Consider the following 12002-nt stretch of genomic DNA (forward strand, 5'->3'; position numbering starts at 1 on the left):
ACTCCAATTGTCACACCCCTGCCCACCAGAGTTTCTAATTCAGTTGGCCTAGGATGCTGACTCACATAATTTCTTTAAAAAATTCCTAGGGGATACTCCTGCTAGTCGTGTAACACCTTGTGAATCACTTTGTCTACCACTTTGAGAATCACTGCACTAGTACCTCCCTCTACAAGTTCTCTTAGAAGGTGCCTCCAGAAAAGCTCTGAAAATGCCAAAGTTCATGCACAGCACACATGGTGCTCAGTACATTGGCCTCACATTGCAGGATTCTATCTGCAGAAAAAAGGAAATGTTTGCAATGACTCATTGCCTTTTTTCAAGTTTTTCCAGCCACAAAATTAAAAACAGAAAAGGATTACATTGAAGCAAAAAGAAAACAGCTAAAATTTTTGAAATTTATAGCATGGCTTCAGGACAGCATTGAGCCCTGGGCTGATCACATGGAAGCCTGGCATGATGAAGAATATAAGAAAAACTGAAACCCAAGCTAGGATACTCAGAAGTCAGCTGGGAGCCTTGGCTTCTGTCTTGCTTTTTCTTCAATAGTAAGTTCTTTCCATATGGTTCTCTGAACATATTATCAACCTATAACCCTTATGCGGCTAACTTTTCCTAAAACTTCTGTACTATTTTTTAATAAAAATAAAAAGTCAATTGTCAATAAACAAACACTGTTGCAACATCAGGCAGGTATTCTGAAAATGAGAAGAGAGAAATTAGCAAGAATTTTTCTTACGATTCCTTCATTATTGTAACTATCATCACTAGGTGGCCCTCCATAGACTTTGATTCCATTTTTCATTTCTTTAGGAAAAAAATAAGAGATTTTTATGTTACAGTATAAAATATTTCATATTCTAATTTAAGTATCAAAAGTATGACTACTTATAAATAACACTATTATATTACATAAAATATTTGACAAAAAATTATAAAACATTTCTGCTTAGAAAACAACCTGTTAGTTGTACCTTTAACATGTCAATATATTCCAGCAACCACTAACCTTTTACTCTGGTCAGCCACAAGTCCAGTAAATTTCAAACTATGAGGCAGCCAATGAATGATATGCTACTAAATAATAAGCCAATGTCTTCCAAATGAATTTATCTGGTTTAGTCCAAAGAAAAGAAAGCATAATGGTAAGGTTACTGAATGCCCAGATTCTAAAGTAAGTCATTTTGTGTGAACATGAGTCACCAAAACTACTTCCTTAGTGATAAAAGTTGCCTCAGTAACATAGATGCTTGCCTTGCTTAGAAGTATATGGGCCATGTGTTGGGTTTCAAACCCACTAGTCATTTCCTTTACTTAATTGCTAACTGCTCTTCCCAACTGCAGCTGGGGCCAGTGTTTTATGTGGTAACCTAGCAACTAGTTCATATACTATATTTTATCAAGGAGAGCAAAACAGTAAACTTGACATTTCCATGGATTTCAGAATAGAAGACAATATGATTTCACCAAGACACTTTGACTTTAGCAGAGGGGGCCATTTGGAAGCTGTCCATCTAGATCACGATGTGGCCACACCGTCACACAAGACTTAGAGATAGAGTATTGTAACAGAGAAGAGACCCGTGCATTAGACTCCCTTTGAGAACAAAGATGGTGCTTTCTTCACTTCTGTGTCCCTAGCACCTCGCAGAGAGCCCAAGCACACAGAAGAGCTCAAAATACACTGGCTGAATGGGGCTGTTGATTCTCTTCAGAATAATCCAATCTGTGAAGTAATTGTTCCACTGCTGAGTTAGGAGTTCATCAAGTTTTTAACACATGTGTGCATGCTTTCCCCTTACAGTGACACAATGGGACTGTGACATGTCATTGCTGCCCCTGCAAGCATGTCAATTAAACAATGGATATTAAGTGTATGTTTATTATCAGTACTGTGGCTTTGATTTGGCCACGTGGATTTGGTTGCCCTATAATTCCCTGAGCTTCCCCTCATTTGACACAATTCTCTCATTATTCTTGAATTGCACAGTATTCGTACCCTGGAGGAATAAAACATGGGTAAATCTTCCTAACTTCAAACTAACAGACAGCAAGCAAGTTCAGAGAGAAGTTGTTCTTACTTACAGAGACGATGTGTTTAACAATGTGGTCAGTGTGTTTCTTTTCCTCTAGTGAATGTGGCTAAGCACTAGGACTTGTTTAACTGTATGCCGACGTCAAATGCCCTATCTATTCATTTAGGTGGATTGAGTCAAAAAAAATAAAATGAGACCCACACATACAAAATCCCCCAAAATGTCCATAGACGTCTTGATGATTCATTAAGGGCACTATATTCTGCAAACCAGAATGAGTCCTGTTGGTGCATAACAGGAAAAAAGAAAAGTCCAAAGAGATAGACAGATACCATGATCAGAATACCAAAGAGATCTGGAGATGTCATCAGCAGTAAAACAAAATAACGATGACATGTGAGGCACCATAGTATCGTGAGGTTTAGGGCTTAGAACCTAGATCTGTGTTCAAATCCCAGATCCGTCATGTCCTGGCTGGGTGAGCTTCAAGATATTATTTAACTTATCTGTACCTCAGTTTCTTCATAGGTCAAACGGAGTTGTGAGGATTAAATAAGTTCACACACGCAAAGTACTTGCCATATAGTAGGTTCTCAGTACAAATAAACAACCAGGATGATTGCCATTAGCCTTCCTACCGGGACCAGACTCTGCTTCCAGTAATAATGTCAAAGTGTGCCTGGCTATCATTGCTTAGAGTTCACTAACTAAGGAATAGGAAAGCCAGCCCAGAGTTAGCAAAAGAAAAATCTTGACCCAGAAACATACACAGGGGCCCACCTACACATCTCTAGCCCCCTAAATTTCTAGAGACAACACATTAGTAAATTATAGAATTGCAGGAGAGCAAGATTTTTTTTTTTTTTTTTTTTTTTGAGAGGCAGAGTGGATAGTGAGAGAGACAGAGAGAAAGGTCTTCCTTTGCCGTTGGTTCACCCTCCAATGGCTGCTGCGGCCGGCACATCTTGCCAATCTGAAGCCAGGAGCTTCTCCTGGTCTCCCATGAGGTGCAGGGCCCAAGCACCTGGGCCATCCTCCACTGCCTTCCCGGGCCATAGCAGAGAGCTGGCCTGGAAGAGGGGCAACCGGGACAGAATCCGGCGCCCCGACCGGGACTAGAACCTGGTGTGCCGGCGCCACTAGGCGGAGGATTAGCCTGTTAAGCCACGGCGCCAGCAGAGCAAGATTTTAAAACTTGTGTATGATGAGCATATATTTAAGCTTTGTTATGCTGAAGTCCATAATGCCTTTTCTACTATTCCACACAATCACATGAGTCACAGTACAGTGGATTTCTAGTACATAGTTAATTAGAAATAGGAAACCTTACTAGTATTTTGGAAAGCATCACAGTAGAATTATGGAGAGGACTGCCGGTTTTCTTATTCTACCATAGTTAACAGAATGATTTGTCTTTGCTCATATCTTGTAAATTTTATGAATTTCCTTAAACTTTTTGCCTTGCATCATTTTACCACTATTCCAGTTTATATTCCTTCCATTTGCCACATGACTTCATTTAGAGATGCTTTGATTTATGTGGCATTTCCCCAGTATTCTGTCTTTTGCATTTCATTTCTAAACTCTCTATATTGATCTTCATTACCATAAATAGAAACCAAAGCTTGATGGGGTATATTTAAACCTGGGATTGATCAAACACATTTACAAGTAAAGGGAATATAGACTATTTTGAATAAAATCATTGCATTAGCTGAATGAATGTGATATGCCAGACAGAGTTAAAGCATCTCCCAATTGTTCATATTTTGAAAGACAGGTCAATTCATTAATGGGATAGAATTATTTTATTTTTCCCAAATATTAGAAAGAGATTATAGCTATATAAGTAATCATTGTTCTCTTTCCAACTTTACAAGTTATCACAAAGACAAATCACAAATTATTTAATTTAAAAAAAATTTTAAAAGAAAACTGTGCTACTGAATAAAGTTACTGTTATTACTATCATAGCCCTTACCCACATGACCTTGGCAAAATAGGCAGAGTAAATTCCCTAGATGCCAGTGCACTTGGCAAATTTTCTAGTCATAGCATGACCTTTTTCTGTACCCTAAAGAATGGGAAAAAAAACAGCCTTATAGGCAAGCAGGTAATGCACACTAATTTTCTCATGGTGTTCTCACTCTGTCAATAACTAAATTGTGCTGAAATCATTTAGGGCTCTTTCAAATGACATTTTTTTCTTGTAACTAAGCTGCTGTGTTCTGTTTGTTTATTTTAGATCAGGTGAACCAATACTGAAAATCCAGTTTCACTTCTTTGTCTAACGTCAGCTAGATTATTTTTTTTCCACTAGATTTTCCCTCTATGTGTTAGTTAACATCTTTGGTTTCTCCTACATTCTTGACATCTTCTCTTTACTCTGCTACAGATTGTGAATCAGAACTTCATGAAGTTGTCAGTTATATATATATTTCTACAAAGAATTATGATCTGCTTCTACCCGCCCCCCCCCCCAAAAAATGTTCAAAGACATCTCCAGGAGAGTGTCTTCAAGTTTCTTTTTCTTTGATCTTTTAAGAACTGCTTTAGATTGGGTTGGCACTGTGGTGCAACGGGTTAATGCCCTGGCCTGAAGCACTAGCATTGCATATGGGCCCCGGTTCAAGATCCAGCTGCTCCACTTCCGATCCAGCTCTCCGCTATGGTCTGGGAATGCAGTAGAGGATGGCCCAGGTCCTTGGGCCCCTGCCCCCTTCTGGAAAACCCAGAAGAAGCTCCTGGTTCCTAGCTTCGGATCAGTACAGCTCGGGTCATTGCAGCCAATTGGGGAGTGAACCATCAGATGGAAGACCTCTCTCTCTCTCTCTCTCCCTCTCTCTCTCTGACTCTCCTTCTCTCTCTCTCTGTGTAACTCTGACTTTCAAATAAATAAATAAATCTTTAAAAAAAGAACTGCTTTAGAGAATACTGAAGAACTCCCTGACTTTACACAATCCAATGAAACAAGACTATCACACTCAGAGCAGCTACAGAACAGTATAAGATAAACTATTTCCCTTAATTGAACAGATTAGTAATGTTGTAGAATGTAAAACCACATGATCCAGTTGTCCATCACCTTTGTGAGATTTTAATGAATATAGGCTGGAGAAAGGAAGATACTTCCAGGTCAAGGGATCACAATTAATCCCCTTTCAAATTAATTTCCCTCCTAAGTATCTCTGTCTACAATGCATGGATTCTTAGTTACCTACCCTGTCCAGAAAGCTCAGGGCCCATTCCATGTTGCTTGTCCTGCCCTAACTCCACAGTCTCTAATCTTTATGCTGCAGGTTGCCCTTTCCCATCTACTTGCCCTTCCACAAAACAGCCTTCAATCTCCTGAATTCACCCTCCACAGCACACCAGAGCAACCCCTCTAAAAAGACAGCTACAAACATGTCTTTCTCTTGTGGAAAATCGCAGCAAATTCCCACTGCCCACCACATTAATTATCAACTCCTCTCCCTGGCATTTGGTCCTCCAACGCATGGGCCCATGTTAGCTTTCAGCTCCCTTTATCCCCTGCAACTGTTCCACGATCCAGCAACTCTGAGATTCTTGCTGTTTCTGAAATGTGCCCAGCACTGTCATCTACACAATGTTTACTTATACCATCATCTTAGAACATACTTTCTCTACCATGATAAGCTACAGAAATAGTACCATCCCCCTAATACCACCTTTTTTTTTTTAACAAAAGGTTTATTTATCTGAAAGAGTTACAGAAAGGGAGAGGGAGAAGGAGAGTGAGAAGGAAAGAGAGAATCTTCAATCCACTGGTTTACTCACTAAATGGCTACAATTGTTGGGGGTAAGTCAGACCGAAGTCAGGAGTCTGGAACTCTATCTGGGTCTCCTTCATCGGTGGCAGAGCCCCCAAGCACTTAGGGTATCTTCTGTTGCTTTCCCTGGCTCATTAGCAGGGAGCTGGATGGGAAGTAGAGCATCCAGGATTCAAACCAGTGTTCCTATGGAATGGTGGTCTTGCAGGTGGTAGCTTAACCTGTTGCAACACAATGCTGGCCCCAAATGTTATCTTTTCTAATCATTTTCTGATCTCCCCCAAATGAAATCCAGTTTTCATATGATATGGTCATTTCTTCATCTAAATCCTATAGTATTTAATTCTTGTCTAGGAGTTCTTTAAAGGCATGAAGAGTTTCTTACTAAAAATCATTGCAGGCAGTGTATCAAATGGATACAGTAGGTTTCTCCCACCCCCATTTTCCAGAATATGTTCCAAGACTCCCAGCTGATGCTGAAACAGCAGATAGTACTGAGTCCTATATCTGAAGGCTTATACTGTTTTTTTCTACACGTACATACCTATGATAAAGTTTAACTTATAAATTACGCAAATAAGATATTAATAATAACTAATAATAAAATAGAACAATTCCAATGATATAATAAAAGTTCCATGAATGTAAGCTAGCTCGCTCTCTCCCTTTCTCTCTCGAAATATCTAAATGTGCTTTAATGTACTTTTTTTTGACAGGCAGAGTGGACAGTGAGAGAGAGAGACAGAGAGAGAGAAAGGTCTTCCTTTGCCGTTGGTTCACCCTCCAATGGCCGCCGTGGCCGGCGCGCTGCCGCCAGTGCACTGCGCTGATCCGAAGGCAGGAGCCAGGTGCTTCTCCTGGTCTCTCATGGGGTGCAGGGCCCAAGCACTTGGGCCATCCTCCACTGCACTCCCGGGCCATAGCAGAGAGCTGGCCTGGAAGAGGGGCAACCGGGACAGAATCCGGCGCCCCGACCAGTACTAGAACCTGGTGTGCCGGCGCCGCAAGGCAGAGGATTAGCCTAGTGAGCCGCGGCGCTGGCCCCTTTAATGTACTTTTGAACCAATGTTGACTACAGGAAACTTAAATCACCCATAACTTAAATCTTAGAAAGCAAAACTTTGGAGAAAGCAAGACTATGATACCCCTATCTGTTGAATATAATGTGAGGAAAGATCTGACGGTGGGAAAGTGTGGCATATTTGTGGACCAGAGAGGAAGTTAGCAATTCCATTGTCATTACTGACTGCTGGGAACAACAGGAAATGGAGACAAATGTGCACAATGACACAGCTTCCAAAGGCCAGATTCAGCTGGGATCCTCAACCTCCTCTGTACAAACTTTATTTCCTTCATGGTCTTTATTAAAACTTGCCTCTGTTTTGCCTGTTCCTTTATTCGATTATCATCTGGCTGTACCCCATATGCATGCATGCAGACTCCACATTCCAAAAGGGCTTAGACTATGCCTACCTTTTTCACTCTCCCCAGTGTCTAACAGAGTGGCTGGTACATGGTACATATTCAATAAAAGTGTCCTGAGTAAATGAGTGAAGGCTGCAGACTGTAATATCCTATAAAATGCAACCACATCTAAAGTGACTAGCACAGCGCTTAAACATAAGAATCACCAGTTGATATTAGCCCTCAACTCTTTTCTCCCACAGATTATCCATGCATTGATTTCTACCTTCCACAAATGTTCCCAGCTCTTCCCCAGCCACTGGAGACACAGTGGTGACCAAAAGAGAGACAGATCCCTCCACCCCTAATGAAGGGATGAGCAATTCCCTTTGACACACCACAGAGTCTTAACGAAGTTTTTAAGAAAAAGGAATTACAGCCCAAAGACAGATGCATTTGTAGGCTGGAAGAATGGAAGCCAATCGCAGACAGCAATCTAACAGACGAGTAGACACAGGAAGCAAAGGGAGCTGAGCGATCCAAGAGTAGGGAAGTGGCAATGATGATTACTTTGCTGGGATGTTCCAAAGAGACAGGAAAGTTGGAAAGAGAAGCTGCTGTGGTCGGTGGGGTTTAGGGCATGAGATAAGCTGAGACCAGTTTTAGGTGTGATGCCTCTGAAGAGACAGAGCAGAATCTGGGTGAAAATGATGAACTCACAAAGCAAAGTATGGACTTGGAGAGCAGGTAGAAAGGAATTCTCCCTGCTGGTCTAATATGAATCATTGACACAAAACATGACATTCTCTGTGTCTGCCAATGTACTCCGAGGGAAACTGCTCCTACCCCAAAGGATCTTTGCTAATTTCAGTCCCCTCAGTTCCAGGAACACAGTTGGTCCCTAAATAGTGTTTATGAATTGAATGCCTGATAGTACGAAAAATTTCAACACCAAGACAAAGATAAATGACAAGTATATGTTAGACTCAGAAAAGAGCCTCAATTTAAATTCTTGTCATCTCCTTCCGTACCCCACTAGCTCTACAACAGGAGAAAACTGTGAGCTTGAGCCTTAGACCCCAAATTTGTGAACTGGAGAACCAAGTCTACATTGTAGGCTGCTGCAAGAGCATTAACTTAAATGCACAATGCTTGTCATTCCGTAGACATAAAAATTAATGCACTTAGGGTATTGTTCATTAGTATCTTTATTATTGTGCCATTTAGGTTTTGCAACAGTTTTCACCCTCTCACTTCATCTACCTTCTTGCTTTCAACACTTCACCCAGACAGTCCTGCTGTGGCATAGCCACCATTCCCAAAGCCTCCGCAGGCCACTAAGCTCCTGTGCACACGGCTGGCTGGGCTGTCAGTTCACGTCAACCAGTCCAACTGACATCGCCAGAGCTTGCAAATTCCAAAATCACTGCTAGAACTCCAAATGTAGTCGTGTTTATGCCTGGCCTACAAATCATACCACCATGTCCTTATTCATGCACCACTTGCATCATGCAACGTTTAAACCAGATTCATGATCCAGCACTCAAAAATACTTCTCAGATTTTTCTGGCAAAAAAAAAAAAATTTGAGAAATCTATGTCTGTGTACAGGTTGCTTCCAAAAGTTAACTAAGACCATAGATAATAGAAAGCGCAGGATACATTATCAAGCTCAAGGATTTGAGTTCAGACATAACGAATCCCCAACTGATGACTACTTATTGAGGCATAGGGCTAGGCATGGATATGTTATCTCAGTGTGAATTCTTTCCAAAGTCTCCCGCATTCTACATGAGTGAGTGAAAGTGTTTCTGTAACTCTCATCTTTCAACATTCTGCAGTCTACCCCCAATTATGGTGATTTCTCACAGGGAGGACAAATTTGGGTACTGGACATGTGTATAGGTGTGTGTACATATCAGGGTGCTTAAAAATATTTGTGGAAAATAGAATTAAAAATAAGTTTAGTTTGGTGCAAAAAACTTGAAATTATGCACACAAAGAGTCTTCAGAATGTTCACAGGGAATGCACATAGTGAAAAAATTTGCATGGATTTCAACATTTTCTGCACAAAAATAAACTTACCTTTTAATTCCACTTTCTGTGAACTTTCTGAAGTATCTTTGGTACTATATATATGTATATATATATATGTTTGACATATATTATATATAATTACATATACTACATGGGATATATAAATCTAACAGCTCTGGCCATAGCCGAGGCCTACCATAGCCCTGAGCCTACAGAATGGTGACAGGCTAGAAAGAAGTAGCACCCCTAGAGGATGAAGAGGACGAAAGCCTGCCCCAGAACCACCACTGCCCTGCGGAATGTGCTGTGGGTGCAGGCGGGGCCCGTGGCCACACCACACCACAGCCTTGCCCTCATTTTCCATAGTGAGTCAGTCATCAAGTGGCCCCTGACCGCGCCACCGCATTGCACTGGGATCAGCATTTCACGCAGGGGGAAGGTCCAGCCTCTCTTCTCCCCAAAGGGAGGTGACTTGCCATTCAAAGGGTTGCAGGCAAACTTACAATGGTGACATTTGCTGAGCAGTGGCTTGAATAAAGGGCCCTCAGAAAGGCAAGACCTTAGCGTGGAACATAGGCTAGTCCCAGGAATGCCCCACAGCCTCCAGTGAATAAGGGAACAAAAGACTGCCACAGCAGGAGAGCTGGCCTTAGAGGGTCCTGAGCTGGTCCTTGGCAATGCCATTCGCCAGGACTCACTGAGATGAGGTAAACTAAACATTGCTCAAAGAGGCTTGTACAAAAAAAGGCTATACTACACCCTTCAATTGCCACCACACGCTTTTTCTTAAATGCCAGGTGATTTCCAGTACCCAGTCCCCACCCAAAGGGGGTGCAGGAATCTGTTTCCTGTACAATCAATTTACAGAGGTTCTGCAGTTCACCCGTTCGGTACTCCCTAAGTATTCCAGATACTCAGACACCTGTGGTTCTTCAATTGCTGCTTTATCAAAAGAACACTGGCTTGCCTGTCCCTCCATCTCGTGTGTGTGTGTGTGTGTGTGTGTGTGTGAGAGAGAGAGAGAGAGAGAGAGAGAGAGAGAGAGAGAGAGAGAGAGAGAAACTCAATTCCACGTTACTAACAGTGAAACAATAGCCCCGGAGTTCAGCGGTTTGCCCAGAGAGGTTAAAGCGGCTACATCAGAACATTCCCTCCGTGTCCTGATCTCCAATTTTTTTTGTCCTCCAGACAAAAGGCTTCCCCAGCTCCAAGTCCAATCCCACGAATTCCTCTGGAAAACAGGACCTGAGACATTTCCCGAACAATTCCTTGGAACCCTGCACTATGCATCGCTAAAATTAACACATACATTCGGTCATTTGAGTTGTATAATTGCCTTTCACTTGAACTCACGAGTCAAAGTGGAGTTTTTAAGCAGCGCCTAATTAATTCTTTCATTGGCTCCCACGTCACCTATAACGACTTCCACCCGCAGAAAAACTGGTGAGCATTGAATTCGGTTGTGCAACTACGGACTCGAGTTTCCTCTTTCACCCAGAACTTCGAGATCGTGTTCAGAGTCGGGTGTGGCCTCACGGAGGGGGGTGGGGGGAGGAAGGGGGCGGACGAAAGGAGCCCGGCGGGCGAGGGCTGGAGGGAACCGTGCAAAGCCAGGTCTTCTACGAGCGCCTTCAAGAGCGCCCCGACCCATGCCTGGTGACGCTCCAAGGGCTGCAGAAGTTTCTCACGAGCGAGAAGTTCGCAGCCTGGGAGCAAAGCCAGACTTCGGCGAGTTCTGAAAAACTTAGGGGCGCCCTGGCGCCCCCAGCCCGGGCCGCGCACATCAAAGCGGAGGCCCAGCTCCAAATCAGTGGAGATTGGAGCGATTAGTGCGCGCGGGGCCCGCGGAAACTTGAGTCAAACTCGTCTAACGGTTTCCCCTGAACCGCTAGGAGCCCTACCCCTCGGCGGGGTGCAGTGAGTCACCGCCCGTGACTCAGCGACCCCACCCTTCTCCCCTGGGCTTCCCTCGGCCGCCGCCTCGCAGCTCGGCCGTCCCCAGCTGGACTGAGTCCCTGAGTCCCGGGACGAGACCGCTCCCCGTCCCCTGGCCGGAGCCCCCTAAAGAGGAGACACTGAAAAGCGTCGCGCGCAGAGGAGCCCGCCCTTGCAAACAGGCGGTGCCCGAGACTGCGCGAGGCCCCGCGCTGCGTCTCTGGTCGTGTGCGCCACACACCCCGCGCTCCAATCTCGGGCTCTCTTTGTTTCTTTCTCCTCCGCGCCTGGCGATCTGCTGGATCCCTTACTCCCCCTGTTCATGCCCCTTGCCCGCAGGTCTCCCCATCCAGAGGTTCCCAAACCGCAGCAATCCAGGCGCCACGCACCGCTCCCGCCCGCGCGCCTCCTCCCACGCCCCCTGGGCACGGTGCCCGGGACCCTTTTGGTCCAGATCCAAGCGGGTCCCCACACCCACCACGGCACGACCCCGCCTTCATTAACATCCTGGGATGAAAAGAGTTCCGGCCATCCCGAGGAAAGCCCCAGAAAGTCCCAGCGCAGCCCAGCCCACGAAGTAACGGGACGTGGCCCAGGCCAGAGCCTCAGACGGGGAAGGCTCCAGGGCGCCCCCGCCCCAAGCCCCGGCCCACCCTTCCCACTTCTCGCCGGGTCCCCATTGGCTGGCGCACACGGCGGCTAGGATGGCAGTGGGAGGGGACCCTCTTTCCTAACCGGGTTATAAAAACAGCGCCCTCGACGGGGTCCCGTCCTCTGCCACTCTCGCTCCGAGGTCCCC

The 12002-nt window shown here is 44.3% G+C and overlaps 1 protein-coding gene across 1 annotated transcript in view; it reads right to left on the reverse strand.

Annotated features, from left to right (window-relative positions):
- Positions 1-10761, reverse strand: part of TRDMT1 (tRNA aspartic acid methyltransferase 1) — an 81862-nt gene extending 71101 nt beyond the window's left edge. Inside the window, exon 1 of the mRNA XM_062210518.1 lies at positions 10622-10761. The gene's annotated coding sequence lies outside the window, so the exon portion shown is untranslated. The remainder of the gene's footprint in view (positions 1-10621) is intronic.
- Positions 10762-12002: the final 1241 nt, after the last annotated feature.

Source organism: Lepus europaeus, chromosome 14 (genome assembly GCF_033115175.1).
Source record: "Lepus europaeus isolate LE1 chromosome 14, mLepTim1.pri, whole genome shotgun sequence".
Classification (NCBI taxonomy): Eukaryota; Metazoa; Chordata; class Mammalia; order Lagomorpha; family Leporidae; genus Lepus; species Lepus europaeus.